Genomic DNA, 16046 nt, shown 5'->3' with positions numbered 1-16046 from the left:
TTCACCCGCCGTTTCCTAGTGCAGACTGATGCCTCTGCCTATGGATTGGGTGCAGTCCTGAGCCAGGTGGATGATGCCGGAGAGGAGCATCCCATCCTCTACCTGAGCCGAAAGCTGCTTCCCAGGGAAGTAGCATACGCCACGATTGAAAAGGAGTGTCTTGCGATCGTGTGGGCTCTCCAGAAGTTACAAACGTACCTTTATGGACGGCACTTCACTGTGATCACAGATCACAATCCCTTGAGCTGGCTAAATCGTGTGGCTGGGGAGAATGGCAAACTACTTCGGTGGAGCTTAATTCTTCAGCAATACGATTTCACCATCCAGCATAAGAAAGGCAGCACCCATGGCAATGCTGATGGGCTGTCACGACAAGCTGAGCCTGCAAGAGTCGGTTGCGTCAGGAGGGAAATTGTAGTTCCCTCCCATGCAACCACCTAAGGAGGGAGGTGTAACGATATCACGTCTGAGCCAGGATATATTATAACTAGTTGCCATTTTGTGTGGAAAGCAGCCATGACAGTTTGGCTACCTTGTAAACTTACTTACATCTAAACTCCCCCCTCCCTTGTCTTAGGAATTCCAAAAGCTCTTAAAATCTTCAAAGGGAAGAAAGGTTATCTTAGAGAAAGCTGACCAGGCTAGGTCAATACACAAAGCTCAAGTTGCCTGGCAAGATATTCCGGCCTGTCGTAAAACTGTCACTTTCTCCAGGCAGAGAAACAACAGATCCCTGTCGTAAATACTTCCAACAAGATAGCGTGCAAACAGATTAGTAACGTGTTGAAACTTTAACATTTTTATAACTTTCAAAGCCATCATAGCACAGCCATAATATGGATATATTTGGTTTCCTCGGATAATTTCTAACATTTCAAGTCCAAACACCCCTATGTCAGGTCATATGGGAAGCCACTGGGACCCCTTACTGCTCCTAGGTAACCCTGAAATGGGAAACCTGTCATGTGTGGACTCGTTTTGAAGCAAATATCATGCTGATCACTAAAATGGATATCTGCAGTCTATAAACAATAGAGAGGCAGAGAGATGAATATGTATCATAAGTGTACCTGGGACAGGGTCATGAGTGTAGACACCTCCCAGCAACCAACCCCTAAACAAGATGACCAGACGATTGGTCACTGGTCGCTGTCAACACCCCCTTTGATTTGACAGAAAAGAGGAGAGGCCAAGGCAATAGTCAGTTCTCCTTTTACCATCCAAGCAGGAACATCTGCCAAGTTTGAGAACCAATTACCTTTGCTTATCGATTGAACTCTGATCAACCCTTGGACATTAACTGCAAGTATTTTTCCTTCCCAATTCTACCTTATTTCTTTGTGGCTGTATATTGTCTTTATTTTTTGAAACATCCTTTTTCTGTAAATGTTTTATTCGCACCAACCTTGACCTTTTCATAATAAATCCTTATGTTGAAAAGTGTTAACCTTGTCTTTAAAGCTCTTGATGCAAACTATAAACGAACCTGTCTCTTAAAAGGGCGCTACTGTGGTAGAGTAAGGCACTGAGCAGACCTGTCTGTGGTGGCAGTGTGTGTTGCAGGCGCTTATTCTAAACTTATAATTGGTATTGCTTAAATTACGAGTCCCCCCAGCTCTGTCTTTTAAACGGGGGTGGTGGCAGTTAAAGGGTTAATTGTGTAATTAGCCCAGTGACAATCGCTCTCAGGCTGCCTGCACCTAGATTGTGGTCCCGCAAGCTGGAAAATCTTTGTGCTGGGTGCAGCTGAGTGTGGCATTGTTACGTAAGTGACAGCGTGGTGTTAGGTTGGCCGGTCCTTTGTCGCCAGTTAGCGAGGAGGGCAGGGATCTGACACCAGCGTTCGTCACAAGGTGGTCTTTCATTTAAGACCACCGCTCAATCAATAACTTGTCCCAGAACACGTGACCACCCAAACACTTAACCAAAGCCCTCAAACTCAATCTAAATTTTCCTTAATATTCACCTTGTCCTGCCTCGGAAACCTTAAAATGAAAGGCAAGTTTTTTTTTAATAACAAACTTCTTACTTACCTGCTCTGTGCAAAACCACTGCGCAGAGCAGGTAAGTAAGAAGTTTGTTATTAAAAAAAAACTTGCCTTTCATTTTAAGGTTTCCGAGGCAGGACAAGGTGAATATTAAGGAAAATTTAGATTGAGTTTGAGGGCTTTGGTTAAGTGTTTGGGTGGTCACGTGTTCTGGGACAAGTTATTATCCTTGTTTTCTGGTGCTCCTTGCCCCTCTCTCCTGCCAAGTGTCCCCAGAGCAAGCAGCTTGCATTGGGGGCATCCAAGCAGACTCGCTCCTGATCCACTGCTCTGTGTGTCCATTCAAACACACCCGCCACCTCACCCTTCTCATTGAATCACTGGCTGTGATTGACAGCAGTTGGAGCCAGTGGTTCCCACTGCGGTCTCAGTCAATAAAGAAGGAGAGTCCCTGGAGAGCTGAAGCTCTCACGCACATCGCTGGATTGTGATGCGGCTCAGGTAAGTATTAGGGGGGCTGCTGCAAACAGAAGGTTTTTTTACCTTCATGTATACAATGCACAAAGGTAAAAAAAACTTTGAGCCTTTAGAACGACTTTAAATTGATTGTTTATGTCCTGACACAATAAAGCTGTTGATATATTTTGTTGATCTGTGTGACCACTTGAGAGAAAAAAGGGGGCCTACACATTCTCTGCTGAATATGTAACAGACACATTGGGATTATTCAAGAGATTACTGGGAGATCAGATATGCCTACAGACATTGGAAAAAAATGTGTTCACTGCAACTGTTCATGTCTGCAAGCCTTTGCTGACCCCCTAGCCAAGTCATCTTGGGTGGGGGATCCATTTTCATGGAAGGATTTCTCCTGGCCAATCACTTTTGTTCTCTCCCAAAACAGAGGCGCCAATAAATAAAGACAATAAATCTAGTCTGCTACAAACAAGCATACAGTACATGTTTGTACAGAGATAGCTGGAACATTAACAATTCAATAGCTAGGCCAGTGTTTACCAACCTTTTTACAGTCTAATTCTGCCGTGCATCCTCATTGGAAGACACAACACTCCTCTCCTACCGTTTAAGCCTGACTACAACTGTTACCATACAATTGAGGCTCTATTTTACTCTTACACTTTGGCTTTTATGCCCAGGACTGACTTCTAGGAGTAGGATTGAGTCTCCAAGGCCTCAGTGTTATCCGTTTCTCTCCTGTGGGTTGAGCCCCCCCCCCATTATTTGCTTCTGAAGTATAGCGATACACATTACTCTGAAGGTTGGAGAGGAGCAGAATTTTCAGACTTTGTTTTTAATTGAAACACGGAATATCTATCGACAACACCATTTGATTGATTATAAGTGATATTTCTCAAACCCTGATGAAGGAGATGTATATTCTCTGAAACGCGTTGGTAGAGGAAGCCATGCTGTATAATCGTTATCTCTCATAGTTGGTATATCAATAGCTGTTCATACCATGTACATACTATTTTCCTGTGTCTTTTATCTACGTGATGTATCAATAACATCTGTTTTTATGAACTTTATTCTCTACATACTATGCGATTAAAGTGCCTGAAAAGTCCCATCATTAGGAAAATTCTTGCCCTTTGTATGTTTACAGTCAAACTACTCTTCAAAATTATGCACAATCTCAAGGCATATCACTTTAAAATGTAAAACACTAAGCTATAGCTTTACATAATGCAGCACATGTAGGACACCAGCATTAGAGGTGATTAGGGATGAGCCGAACACCCCCCCGGTTCGGTTCGCATCAGAACCTTCAAACGGACCAAAAAAAATCATACGAACTTTAGAACCTTATTAAAGTCTATGGGACTCGAACGTTCGAAATCAAAAGTGTTAAATTTAAAGGCTAATATGCAAGATATGCAACAGACAACACCAGCAATAAGGGGTATCTTCAGGTGTATACTGTGCTGGAGGCACACAACACCCACTTTAACTCTTACAGATGCCTGTATTAGAGAACACCAGCAATAAAGGGTATATTCAGGTGTATACTGTGCTGTGCTGGAGGCACACAACACCCACTAACTCCTGCAGATGCCTGTATTACAGAACACCAGCATAAAAGGGTAGATACAGGTGTATACTGCGCTGGAGGCACACAACACCCACTAACTCCTGCAGATGCCTGTATTAGAGAACACCAGCAAAAAAGGGTAGATACAGGTGTATACTGTGCTGGAGGCACACAACACCCACTTTAACTCCTGCAGATGCCTGACAAAAGAACACTGTCCCTGCCTATCTTGTTCTTTCCCTGCACGCCGGAATACACTACACAAGGCCACTGCGCTGGCGGCGTTATATAGTGTGGGACGTGTACTAAACCCCCTGAGCTATAATTGGTCACAGGCATCTCCTCGCTGCCGGCGCTGTGATTGGCCAAGCATGTGGGGGTCATAGTGCATGCTTGGCCAATCATGAGCCAGCAATGCACTGCGATGGCGTAGTGCATTATGGGCCATTCGTGCCACACAAATTTAGTGCAAACGATCCACAAAGTTCTGAATTCGCCAAACAGATGAACGGCCGATGTTCGAGTCGAACATGCGTTCGAGTCAAACACCGAGCTCATCCCTAGAGGTGATACTTACAAAGCAATATACATACCTTTGTACACTGGTAATGACTAATATTCCAGTGTTTCTCTTCTCCCTCTGGTTTTCTCCTCAACTTAGGTAACATAACCCCAGTGATGTCATGGGAAGGGCAAAAAAGAACGTCCTTTGGAGCCCAATGTCCTCTTTATCAACCTAAGAGGGCATTGGTTGTTAGGAATCTGGTGGCTGTCCTGCATGGTGCCCAAGGTTGTAATGCTGCACTATAAAAATCGGTGGCTTTATGTAACAAAAAAAAGGCAGGCTTGATCCACCTGCTGGCTTGTTGACAATTTTTAGGCAATCTTTAGGCATTTTGCCAAAGCACCCATGAAAAACACAGAAGGCACCCCAGAGTGCCATAGCGCCCTGGTTGAAAAAGGCTAGACCATGCAAGATGTAGTAGCCAGATAACACATCTGTGGGCACCTTTGGTCTAATTTGCCAATATAATATCACCATGTACAGAAACTTTTTTTTTAATTTTGGATGGAGCAAGGGAAGGTCATAAACCCCGTCAGATTTTTTTTCACCATCTGTGTCCCTTTGTGGATACTTCTCTTTACTTTCTGTCCCATAGACAAACAGAAAGTGAGAGGAAGTCCCTACAAATGAAGGGAATTCCTTGGGGACCACCAGAACTACTGGACCATTGAAAGATTTCCCCTCTATTACTTTTCTGGGGACAGCCCAAAATGTGGGCTTTTCTTTTACTTTCAGTGAAAACGGTAAACAGGATAAATAGAGAGGGTGAATCTCCTCAAAGGGGGCACAGACAGCAATAAAAATTAGCAAGTGTTCTAATCCCTCTATACTGAACCCCCCCCCCCCCAAAAAAAAAAATGTTCTGCCTTTGGTTATACTATAATGCTTGTCCAATGTACATCTGCTTAACAGAACAGTGTTTTGTACAATAAGTGACCTTTGTTTTGGCCATACGGTAACGCCATTGGAACTGATTACTCTGATACCAGTGGGGATGATCTCAGTTTACTACAATAGAAGGAACCAGGTTCTTCCGTGTCTGTCTTGGATAACAGATGGAAAACTCTTCACACAAAAGAACATGTGGTTGAAATATGTTTGCTTTGCAGTAGCAAAAATATATTAGTGCTCTTGTTTAAAAAAAAAATGCAGAACGTTATAGGCTACAGTTATAGGAGCACGCCGGGAGCTTTATCTGCTGATGTGATGTACTTCTAGTGAACTTGAGATTGCATGAGTTCATGGCTCTGACAATCCACAATAGACAACGCTTCATCAAGCAGGGACAGAGGGGTAACTAGAGTTGGGCACCAAGCCCAATTTCTCAGGTCACTGACAAGATAGAATGCATTATATCCCTTTTTGAAAAAAAAATGATGCCTATGTGGCTAACAAGTGTACCTGACTTTTAGCAAATGTGCGCTGCATTGGTTAATGTATTACTTGCATATCAGAGCTCGCTTGTTTTGGGGGAAAACACTGAGAGGTGCGTGCACGTACTGGAGCATTCCTGCTCTTTATTCTGGTAGACGGTTCTCATTTATCCAGGTCTAGTTGTAGTTAGTCATGTTAACTAGACTGTCATTTTGAAGATGTTTGGTAGCCTTTCCAAGCCAGATCTTCAATTGTCTTGTGGCAGGTTTACAACTCTTTGTTCTAAGGTAAGCGTCCCTTTAAAATAACACTACTAGTGAATATACTGGGATTTCAGTGCCAAGACTATGACATCTTCATCACAGACTTGACAGGAGACAGAAATGGATATCTGACACAAGGGTTTTCCAGATGGATTCTCCTAAAGTGTCCGTTTTGGTTGGACCTATTTCAGTGGCGTAACTAGAACCTTCAGGGCCCCAATGCAAGAAACCATGAAGGGCCCCCCTGAACCCCAGCCAGGGCCCTTCCCTCCGAGTCCGGTGGTGGAACTCCAGGGCGTGGTCACAGGTATGACCTTTGTGAGCCCTGTAGTTCCACCACTGGTATCAGTATTTTTATTTATTTTTAGGTGCCCCATTGGGGGACTGTCCCTAGGCAGGATGGGGTCCCCGTCCCCAGAAGAGATGAGGTCCTTTTCTCCAGGGCAGATGAAGTTACTGCCCCCAGGTGAGAAGGGGTCCCTGTCCCCAGGGGAAGTGGGGGTCCCTGTCCCCACGTGAGAAGGGGTCCCTGTCCCCAGGGGGAGATGGAGGGGGTATGTAATGGTGTGTGGGGGATGGGGTCCTCTCACTCACCATGACCAAGCTGTAGGCCATGCACTCATCCATGTTGGCCTGGGCTCCATCCAGTGTGCTGCACGGGCGATCAGCATATCTCCCAGAAAGACCTTTCATCATCTGTGTATGACGGGGAGGAGGGGGGGCTGGCAGACAAGCCTGCAGTGTCCTCTGGGGAGCCGGCTCTCATAGGGCTGCACTGCATCTGTGTGCTTAAAATTTGTTTACCCGGGAAAAGTTTGCAGTGCAGAGTGGGCCGGACTCGGGGTGGGCGGGACTCTGGCTGGGGAGAACAGACATCGGACTGAGTGGCAATGCATGGAGCAGGAGAGGGGTACTCTGAGGAGCCGGCTGAGGACACAGGTCATGCGGGGAATGCACAACTAAAGAGCAGCCATATGTAGAGGGGGCTGCATGGGCCCCCTGCATCACAGGGCCCGGTTGCGGTCGCAACTGCTGCACCCCCTATAGTTACGCCCCTGACCTATTTGTCAAAAGACATTGCATCACGCTGATTTCTAATGCTTCCCAAGGAATCCATTAGAAGTTCCCAGGGCTTCCTCCTCTTCCAATGGCTCTCCTTCCTCCTGTTGCACCCTCTATAATTTCAAGTAAATGAACTGAGATGTCCTTGCAAAAGAAGCATGAGCTTGGATGTCATTGAGAACCTTTACTAAAATGTCAAGTTGTTATAGTTGTGCAGAACATGCATGAACTCAGTTTTCAGATATTCATTTTTTCATACTTTCATACACAGAATTCAGTAGACTGATTTTTGCATTTTGCAGTAGTAAAGTGTGAAGGTGAAAAAGCCATAAAAAAATGTTGGTAGTGGCTTTCTAGTATGCCCCTGTGTATGTACAGTACGCCATGCATTACTTTTCATTTCCTTTTGCTAAGAAGATCTTCAAAGTGCTCTTGGTAGTGCACTCCCTTCTCCTGGTACAATGCATGAAGGTAAAAAAAAACCTTCTGTGTGCTTCTCCCCCCACAGCCCCCTGGTAATACTCACCTGAACCCCCTCTCAATCCAGCGATGTGCATGAGTGACTTGGCTGTCCTAGGACTCCCTAGGGAAAGGTGTCGGGTGGAGCTTTTAGAACGTGACAACATCGGGCATCAGCTGGCTGTCTTGAGCCGCGGCTATGTTTCAAGTGCTTTGTACACCGCTTGTGTTTTGGATGTCAGTGCTATTGAGAAATAAACCACTTTTAAAATAAGTACTGGCCCATGAAGCCTTTCTCTTCTATCTTATGATATGCCCGTCCTTGGAGTGTTTTTCCTTTGGAGGATGCAGAGACCAGTATCGCAACAGTATGGAGGGGCTTTTCTGTCACTGCTGATTGTTTCATCCGCTGACGATTCCAATCCTTGTGTGTGTGCCCATATGATCTCTATAACCTGAGATCCACCTGCTCTGGTAAGTGGCACTGATTGCTTTTGAATATTGATGAACAGAACATCATCTCCTCCAAACGTTTTTCTGATGCTTCATGAAGCTCTTTGAAAATAACACTTATAGCATGTCGTGGACTATTATATGAGAATTCTTTTTTGCAGATATCGCTACTAATTGTTTTAAAAAAAACACAGTTATATTGTTATATTGCTACACTGTTTTGGCAGTATGTGGCAAATATTCACTCACTTTTTTGGTTTGGACATTTTTTCACAGCAATCTTTGGACTATATAATATAGGAAAAGTTTTACTGTATGATATTTAGAGGGTTATTTACAAAAGGTAAATCCACTCTGCACTGCAAGTGCACTTGGAAGTGCGGTCTCTATAAATCTGAGGGGTAGATCTGAAATGAGTGGAAGCTCTGCTGATTTTATTATCCAATCATGTGCAAGCTAAAATGCTGTTTTTTTATTTTCCTTGCATGTCCCCCTTGGATCTACAGCGACTTTACTTCCAAGTGCACTTACAGTGCAAAGTGGATTTGCCTTTCGTAAATAACCCCCTTAGTTTTTAACTTCTAAAAATGTAATGGTTGGTATACTTTTCATCAATTATATTAATAACTTTGGGTTGCGCATTATTCACCTTTTTACACATTTTTACAACCTTGATATTCTGGTTTTGCTTGATGCTGCACCTTTTTGTTGCTTTTTTTATGTTTATTTTTTAATGCACACATCTAAGATTTAGCGCAGATATTCTCCCTTTTTATTTTAGTCCCAGCCAATAAACCAATGAGGAGAAAGTTGGGGGGGGGGGGGCAAGCCACAGCTCTATGTGTCTTATGAATGCATAGAGCAGTGGCTCGGGAGCGAGCACGTGCACCAGTGCCTCTAGGGGAAAACAGCTATCTCTAGGGGCACTGCTCAAGAGGGAGGAGCCAGAAGCACCGGAGAAGGACCTGAAAAGAAGAGGATCAGACTGCTCTGTGCAAAACCATTACACAGAGCAGGTAAGACATGTTTGTTTGTTTTTTAAACCCAAGCTTTAACATCACTTCAAGAGAAACACAGAAGCTGACATTGAGTTCTCCTCCTTAAAATGATGGTTGCTTGGCTGTCAATCTATTGTTTTAATACTTTGAATCATCATCCTGCAACAAGCATGTTATTAAGGACTTCTGACACTTTTCCAATTTCCCTGATCTGCACACTTGTTTGAGGTCAGTGACTTAGTAGGCATTAAAGGTAGTGTGTAAAAATAACAGGTAGTCACCAAAATGTTCAAAGACAGCCCCCATAGTTCTCTCAGCCAGTACCAGGGCAGGGTCATCCAGCACCCAAGGCAAGGATACAGAATTGCGACCCCCCCTCCCACACTATTAATACATACTGTAGAATGGGTGTACCACCCTGCATCCATTTTTTGTACCTTTGCTTCACTGCGCTCTGGGCTACTGACCTTCCTGCCCACCCCTTGTCTCAGCCCTGCTCTTAGTGCAGGTTTACTTTAGAGCCCTTTTATACTATGCCATTCTGTTGCACATGCATTACCATGTGGTATTTCATGCATTAATAAGCATTGTGTTAAGGCAACCAAGTAATTTATAAGAGGCAGAAAACACTTGGAACTAGAACAAAATACAGTCCAGGACCTACAGAACTATGTATACAAAATGGGTAAAAAAAATGGCACCGCAACCCATCACAGAAAGTGGCATGCATTAGGGTTATACGCTGTAAACCAAGCACTTTGCCACTTGTCACAATGCATAGGTGCGAAGCTTTAAACAGAGTTCTAGCTAAAGCACTGCAGCGGCATTTTTGTGCTATTGCCTATATCATGAGATCTCCAGACCAGGAGTTATACTCTACCATTTCTAGCTGATTTTCTGCAGTAATGAGGACCTATGTTCCTTGTAAAATGTGTGTTGGATGTTATCCAGGAAAGAAAAGCGGATGTAGCCTCAGGCAGACGTCTCCACCTTGGATAACCCTGCTACAACAACTGGTACAAATAACATTTGCAAAGTCTTGCTCTGCTTCTATTCTCTTGATTTTATGTTACAATTATACTGTACATTAAGTATACCAGAAACATGACCTCATACGCATCAAAGCTGTCTGTCACTGCTAACAAATGACTTACTGCTTCATTTACCTCATAATAAGGACTGTAAGAAGACTCTCTACCAGTCTTAGTTGCTGAGTTTTCATACATGGACACTTTGAACACTGAACTTTAGCCAAAACTCAATTTTCTTTCCTTTTTTTTTTTAGTTTTGGTCAGGTATTTTTTTTTTACTTGTATAGAGAGAAAGGATGAGAGCTTAAGGATTGGTCAATGTATAATTTTTATTTCATCATTATAAAGGCCCGTACACGCGATCGGACCCTTTTACAACAAACATGCAAATTAGCTGTTTTGGAGCAACATCCGACAGCGTGTACGCTCCATCGGACAAACTTTTTTTCCGTTTTCATCTGACTTTTGTTGGCTGTGCGAATGGACAAACTTTTGGACAACATAAGTCCAATGGATCAAAGTCCGATTGTGTGTACACAAAACCATCGGACTTTTGTACAAAGTACAAACACGCATGCTCAGAACTAATGCAAAAGATCAGACAACACTACAGAAGTTGACCAAAGGGTGGCGCTGGAGTAATTGAATGTCCTCTTTTGAAGTGTCGTCAGTACGTTGAAACGTCACTACGTTCGTGTTTGTTGCCTAAAAAGTCAGATCGTGTGTGTATGCAATACAGACTTATGGCCAACGCCCTTTGTACAAAAGTCCACGGGAAAGTTTGTACAAAGTCCGATCGTGTGTATGAGGCTTTACAGGTTCTATCAAAACAGTTGTCAAAAATCATATCTGGACCAGACAGTCCCAATGGCTTCATGTTCTCATTCTTTCTCTCTGTAAAAGCTAAACCTCATTGGGCATTGGAGTTCCACATTAATACAAACATTCAATAGTGTTAAAACTACCACCACGTTCAAAACGTTCCATCATCCCAAGTCCTAATGTTTTTTTAACCTTTTGGGTAGTTTCCCCTCAAATCTTGTCCACCAGGACAGGAAGTGAGGGAAAATGTCTCCAGTGGACAGCAAGTCCTGACTGAAGGGGAGGACTGAACTGATGGCCATTTTTCCCAGGCCTGTACAGATAATATATGTTCAGCTAGTGGCCCTGAGTGGAGAAACTCCCTCACTTAAAGTGGGACCTGCAGTCAATGACCCTCCGGCTATTATATAAGTATTTGTTCCATGTCCAGACCTGTGTTTGACGATGAACGAACCAATTTCTGTTCGATGGACATTCACGGAAAATGTGAAACAACCCGCAATCCCCACACATAGTGCCCAAATCCCATTGAAGTCTCTGTGAGCCAAATCCTTGAATTTCCCCTTGGCCTCTTTCAAGGTCAGTTTACAAACCTTTGCTAAAAAAGGGTATGGGTAGCTGGGCACTGCCATGGGTAACATGTACCAATGCAAAAAAACTAAATGTTTAAAAAAATAACATTCAGCGAAGAGTTGGTCTTTTAATATGTATAAAAAGCAACAACAAAGAATACACATATTCTTTAAATAAGATGCTTGGGATCCCTTAAATCTGAATGCTAACTGGTGTACCTGTAGAATGTAATCCAGCAAGAGTAATGCCGCTTACACACAACCGGACTTTTCGACGGACTTGGTCCGGCGGACAAGCCGACGGACTTTGCAGCTGAGGTCTGCCAGACTTTCAAATGAATGGACTTGGCCACACACGATCACTCCAAAAGTCTGACAGATTTGAACGTGATGACGTAGAATAAGTAAGTTCATAGCCAGTAGACAATAGCTGCCCTAGCGTCGGTTTTAGTCCGTCACACTAGCACATAGATGACCGGATTTTTCGACCAGACTCGAGTCCGTCGGAAAGATTTGAAGCAAGTTTTATTTCTAGGTCCGCCAGCCTTTTGGGAACAAAAAGTCCGCTGGAGCCCACACGCTATCGAATTGTCTGACGGATTCCAGTCCGCCGGACCAAGTCAGTCGAAAAGTCTGGTCGTGTGTACACGACATAAGGCTCCTTTCACACATGCGGACCGTTCAGATCCGCCTGTCAGTTTTTTCAGGCAGATCTGAACGGTCGCTCCATACAGCTTTATGGAGCGTCGGATGTCAGCAGTGACATGTCCGCTGACATCTGATCTGCCCTGTTCCGCTCCGCAAAATCCAGACGGATGGATGCCCTATTTTCCATCCGTCTGGGGGATCGGATGAAAACGGACAGTCTGTAATCATTCGATCCCCCCGTAGGGGAGAGCGGACTCTCTGACAGGTCCGCCCCTGCACAGAGTGCAGAGACGGACTTGTCATCTGCCGGCTCAGCGGGGATCAACGGAGCGATCCCCGCTGAGCAAGCAGAGTAGTGAAAACGGACAGCTCCGTGTGAAAGGGGCCTAAGGGTAAAAAAAAAATCTTGTTACTAAATAACAGTGTCTTCTCATCAGCTTCAGTTTGTACACAAAGCAGCAGGGGGATCATGTGTGAGGTCATTGACTACATATGGACAGTGTCAGTAGGGCAGGGGATGGTGTGTGGACAGTGTCTGTAGGGCAATAGACGGTGTCAGTAGGGCAGAGGATGGTATCAGTAGGGCAGTGGAGGGTATGAGTAGGGCAGTGGAGGGTATCAGAAGAGCAATGGACAGTGTCAGAAGGGCAGAGGATGGTGTCCGTACAGCAGTAGACCGTGTCAGTTTGGCAGTGGATGGTGTCAGTAGAGCAGTGGACATGTCAGTAGGGCAGAGGTTGGTGTCAGTAGAGCAGTGGATGGTGTCTGTCAGTAGAACAGTGGACTTTGTCAGTAAGGTAGAAGATGGGGTCAGTAGAGCAGAGTTTGATGTCAGTAGGGCAGAGGTTATTGTCAATAGGGCAGAGGATGGTATCAGTAGGGCAGTGGAGGGTATCAGTAGAGCAGTGGAGGGTATCAGTAGAGCAGTGGAGGATGTCAGTACAGCAGTGGGCGTCTCAGTAGGGCAGAGGTTGGTGTCAGTAGAGCAGTGGATGGTGTCTGTCAGTAGAACAGTGGACTTTGTCAGTAGGGCAGAAGATGGTGTCAGTAGAGCAGAGGTTGATGTCAGTAGGGCAGAGGTTATTGTCAATAGGGCAGAGGATGGTATCAGTAGGGCAGTGGAGGGTGTCAGTAGAGCAGTGGAGGATGTCAGTACAGCAGTGGGCGTCTCAGTAGGGCAGAGGTTGGTGTTAGTAGGGCAGTGGATGGTGTCTGTCACTAGGGCAGTGGACAGTGTCAGTAGTTTTTTTTAATGTTTTATTATGAAGTATATTTTTTACAATTATATTTTTTATTATTTTTACAATTGTGTTATGATCGCCAGTCCCTTTCTCTGCTGCCTCAGCTGCACTGGACAGTGAATGAATGAGAAGTGCTCTGTGCTGAGCGGCTTCCTGTTCATTCACAAACTGAAGCACAGAAACACTCTTTACCATGCTTCAGTTGAATGTACACATTGATAGGTACCGATCACTCACTGTGTTACTAGCCCCTTTCCCTGCTTTCCATTCTGAAAAATCCCCTGCAACAAACGGCGGGAGAGGAGGGAAGCTGGTAACAATGCAGGTTGGGAGGCCGGGGCAGCATGAAGAAGTAAAACCAGGACAGGAGGGGCAGCATTTACTAGGACCGATTGGCTGTATTTTCCTCCTGGAGCTCCTGAATGCCAGCAGGAGGCAGGGAGAAGGGAAGCTGGTTTTCAGCTGCTGCAGGAGGAAAATATGGCCAATCAGTTCTACTAAATGCTGATACTGCTGCTCCTCTTGTCCAGGTGTGACAGGGAGGCTGCACAGGACACATGATTAACAGCCTGGACAGTATGGGTCAATCCCAGACAGGTGGCTAAATTAAATTTAGTTAAATTGTATACTGGGATTACACTACCGTTCTTGGATGTATGTGTATATGTATTTTGGAGCTGCACGATTCTGGCTAAAATGAGAATCACAATTTTTTTTTCTTATGCCCCGTACACACGAGAGGACTTATGTCCGACAGACTTCCAAAGGAGTTCCGCCGGAGTTCCGCCGGAGTTCCGACGGAGTTCTGACAGACTTTTCGGCCGAACGGACTTGGCCACACACGATCACACTAAACTCCGACGGATTCGAACGTGATGACGTACGACCCGACTCGAATAAGGAAGTTCATAGCTAGTAGCCAATAGCTGCCCTAGCGTCGGTTTTAGTCCGTCGGAGTAGCATACACACGAGCGGAGTTTTCGAAGGGGACCGGGTCCGGCGGAGTTCCTTCGGGAAAATTTGAAGCATGCTTAATTTCTAAAGTCCGTCAGACTTTGGCGAATCAAAAGTCCGTTGCAGCCCACACACGATCGGATAGTCTGACGGACTCGGTCCTTCGGACTTTGGATGTTGAAAAGTCCGCTCGTGTGTACGGGGCATTAGAATAAAGATCACCATTCTTGCGGCGTAACATCATCTTTTACATTATACAAAAAAATTGGGCTAACTTCACTGTTTGTTTTTTTTTTTTTAATTAATTGAAGTGTATTTTTTCTCCAAAAATTGCGTTTGAAAGAGCGCTGCGCAAATACAGTGTGACATAAAATACTGCAACAAACGCCATTTTATTCTCTAGGGTCTCTGCTAAAACAATTATATATATATATATATATAAAATGTTTGGGGGTCCTAAGTCATTTTCTAGCAGAAAATACAGATTTTAGCTTGTAAGCAAGTGTCAGAAAAAGATTTAGTCTTTAAAGCGGAGTTCCACCCAGAATTTTATTTTACATTAAATCCATGTCATTTGACATATCGCCGCTTAATTCCCATTTTTTAAAATGACTTATGCTGCGTACACATGACCGGACTTTACGGCAGAATAGGTCTGATGGAATCATTTCGGTGTTTGTAGCTGCTGACTTTTAAAAAAAATAAAAATACCGCTGGAACACCCTTTTAAATGGTTAAACTGACCTCATTTGCAGACAGAAGTTCACCCCTTTGATCTAAAAGAAGGAAATGTTACAATGTTTCTCCTTATCTCCTAGCACTGAAATATTGATAAACATTTGCCAGCTTTTTTTTTTACAGCTCTGAGCAGAGAACAGCTCTGCACTTGTTACATAGAATCGTGGAAATGCTGGATTAAAATTGTGAGGGGGGGGGTTGAATTGATTTTTTAGCGATTAATTGTGCGGCTCTAATGTATATATATGGATCTATGTTTATCTCTATGTGTATATGTGGCTATACAGTATATCTCTTATGGCTCATAGCCAATTTAGTTATGTGGAATGATAAGGCACAGTGCTCTCATTATGTTAGCAAAGTGCAGAAGCTTTCAAACATAAGCTCGTCAGCACAGCTAGTTTATAGTATTCTAGTTATAACAATATACCAGAAAAACTACTATTATGTCATAATTTACAGTACTGGAGACCTGTTATTATGGTGACTCGTGACTTTTAAGATACAATCAGTTTTACAGTGCCTTGAAAAAATATTCATCACCTTGAAACATTTTGTCATGTTAAAACCAAAAACGTAAATGTATTTTATTGGGATTTTATGTGATACAAAGTGGTGGCACATAATTGTGAAGTGGAAAGAAAAATGATAAATGGTTTTCAAAATGTTTTATAAATAAATATGTGAAAAGTGTGGCGTGCATTTGTATTCAGCCCCCCTGAGTCAATACTTTGAAGAACTGCCTTTCGCTGCAATTACAGCTGCAACTTTTTTGGAGGATATTTCTACCAGCTTTGCACATCTAGAGAGTGAAATTTTTGCCCA

The 16046-nt window shown here is 43.8% G+C and overlaps 1 protein-coding gene and 1 long non-coding RNA gene across 2 annotated transcripts in view; one reads left to right on the top strand and one right to left on the bottom strand.

The window, feature by feature from the left end:
• The window catches only part of JCAD (junctional cadherin 5 associated), a 181542-nt gene that overhangs the window by 38610 nt on the left and 126886 nt on the right, over positions 1–16046 (bottom strand). The gene's annotated exons all lie outside the window — the stretch shown is intronic.
• LOC143996160 (uncharacterized) lies at positions 6157–8038 on the top strand. The gene is made up of 2 exons (XR_013277511.1): positions 6157–6267; positions 7814–8038. It is a non-coding gene; the product is annotated as an uncharacterized LOC143996160 (long non-coding RNA).

The sequence above is a fragment of the Lithobates pipiens genome, unplaced genomic scaffold (assembly GCF_037356315.1).
Source record: "Lithobates pipiens isolate NorthernLeopardFrog02 unplaced genomic scaffold, aLitPip1_a1.2 Scaffold_19, whole genome shotgun sequence".
In the NCBI taxonomy this organism is placed as follows: domain Eukaryota; kingdom Metazoa; phylum Chordata; class Amphibia; order Anura; family Ranidae; genus Lithobates; species Lithobates pipiens.
The sequence above is the reverse complement of the archived record's forward strand: the minus strand, read 5'-3'. Positions and strand labels throughout refer to the sequence as shown.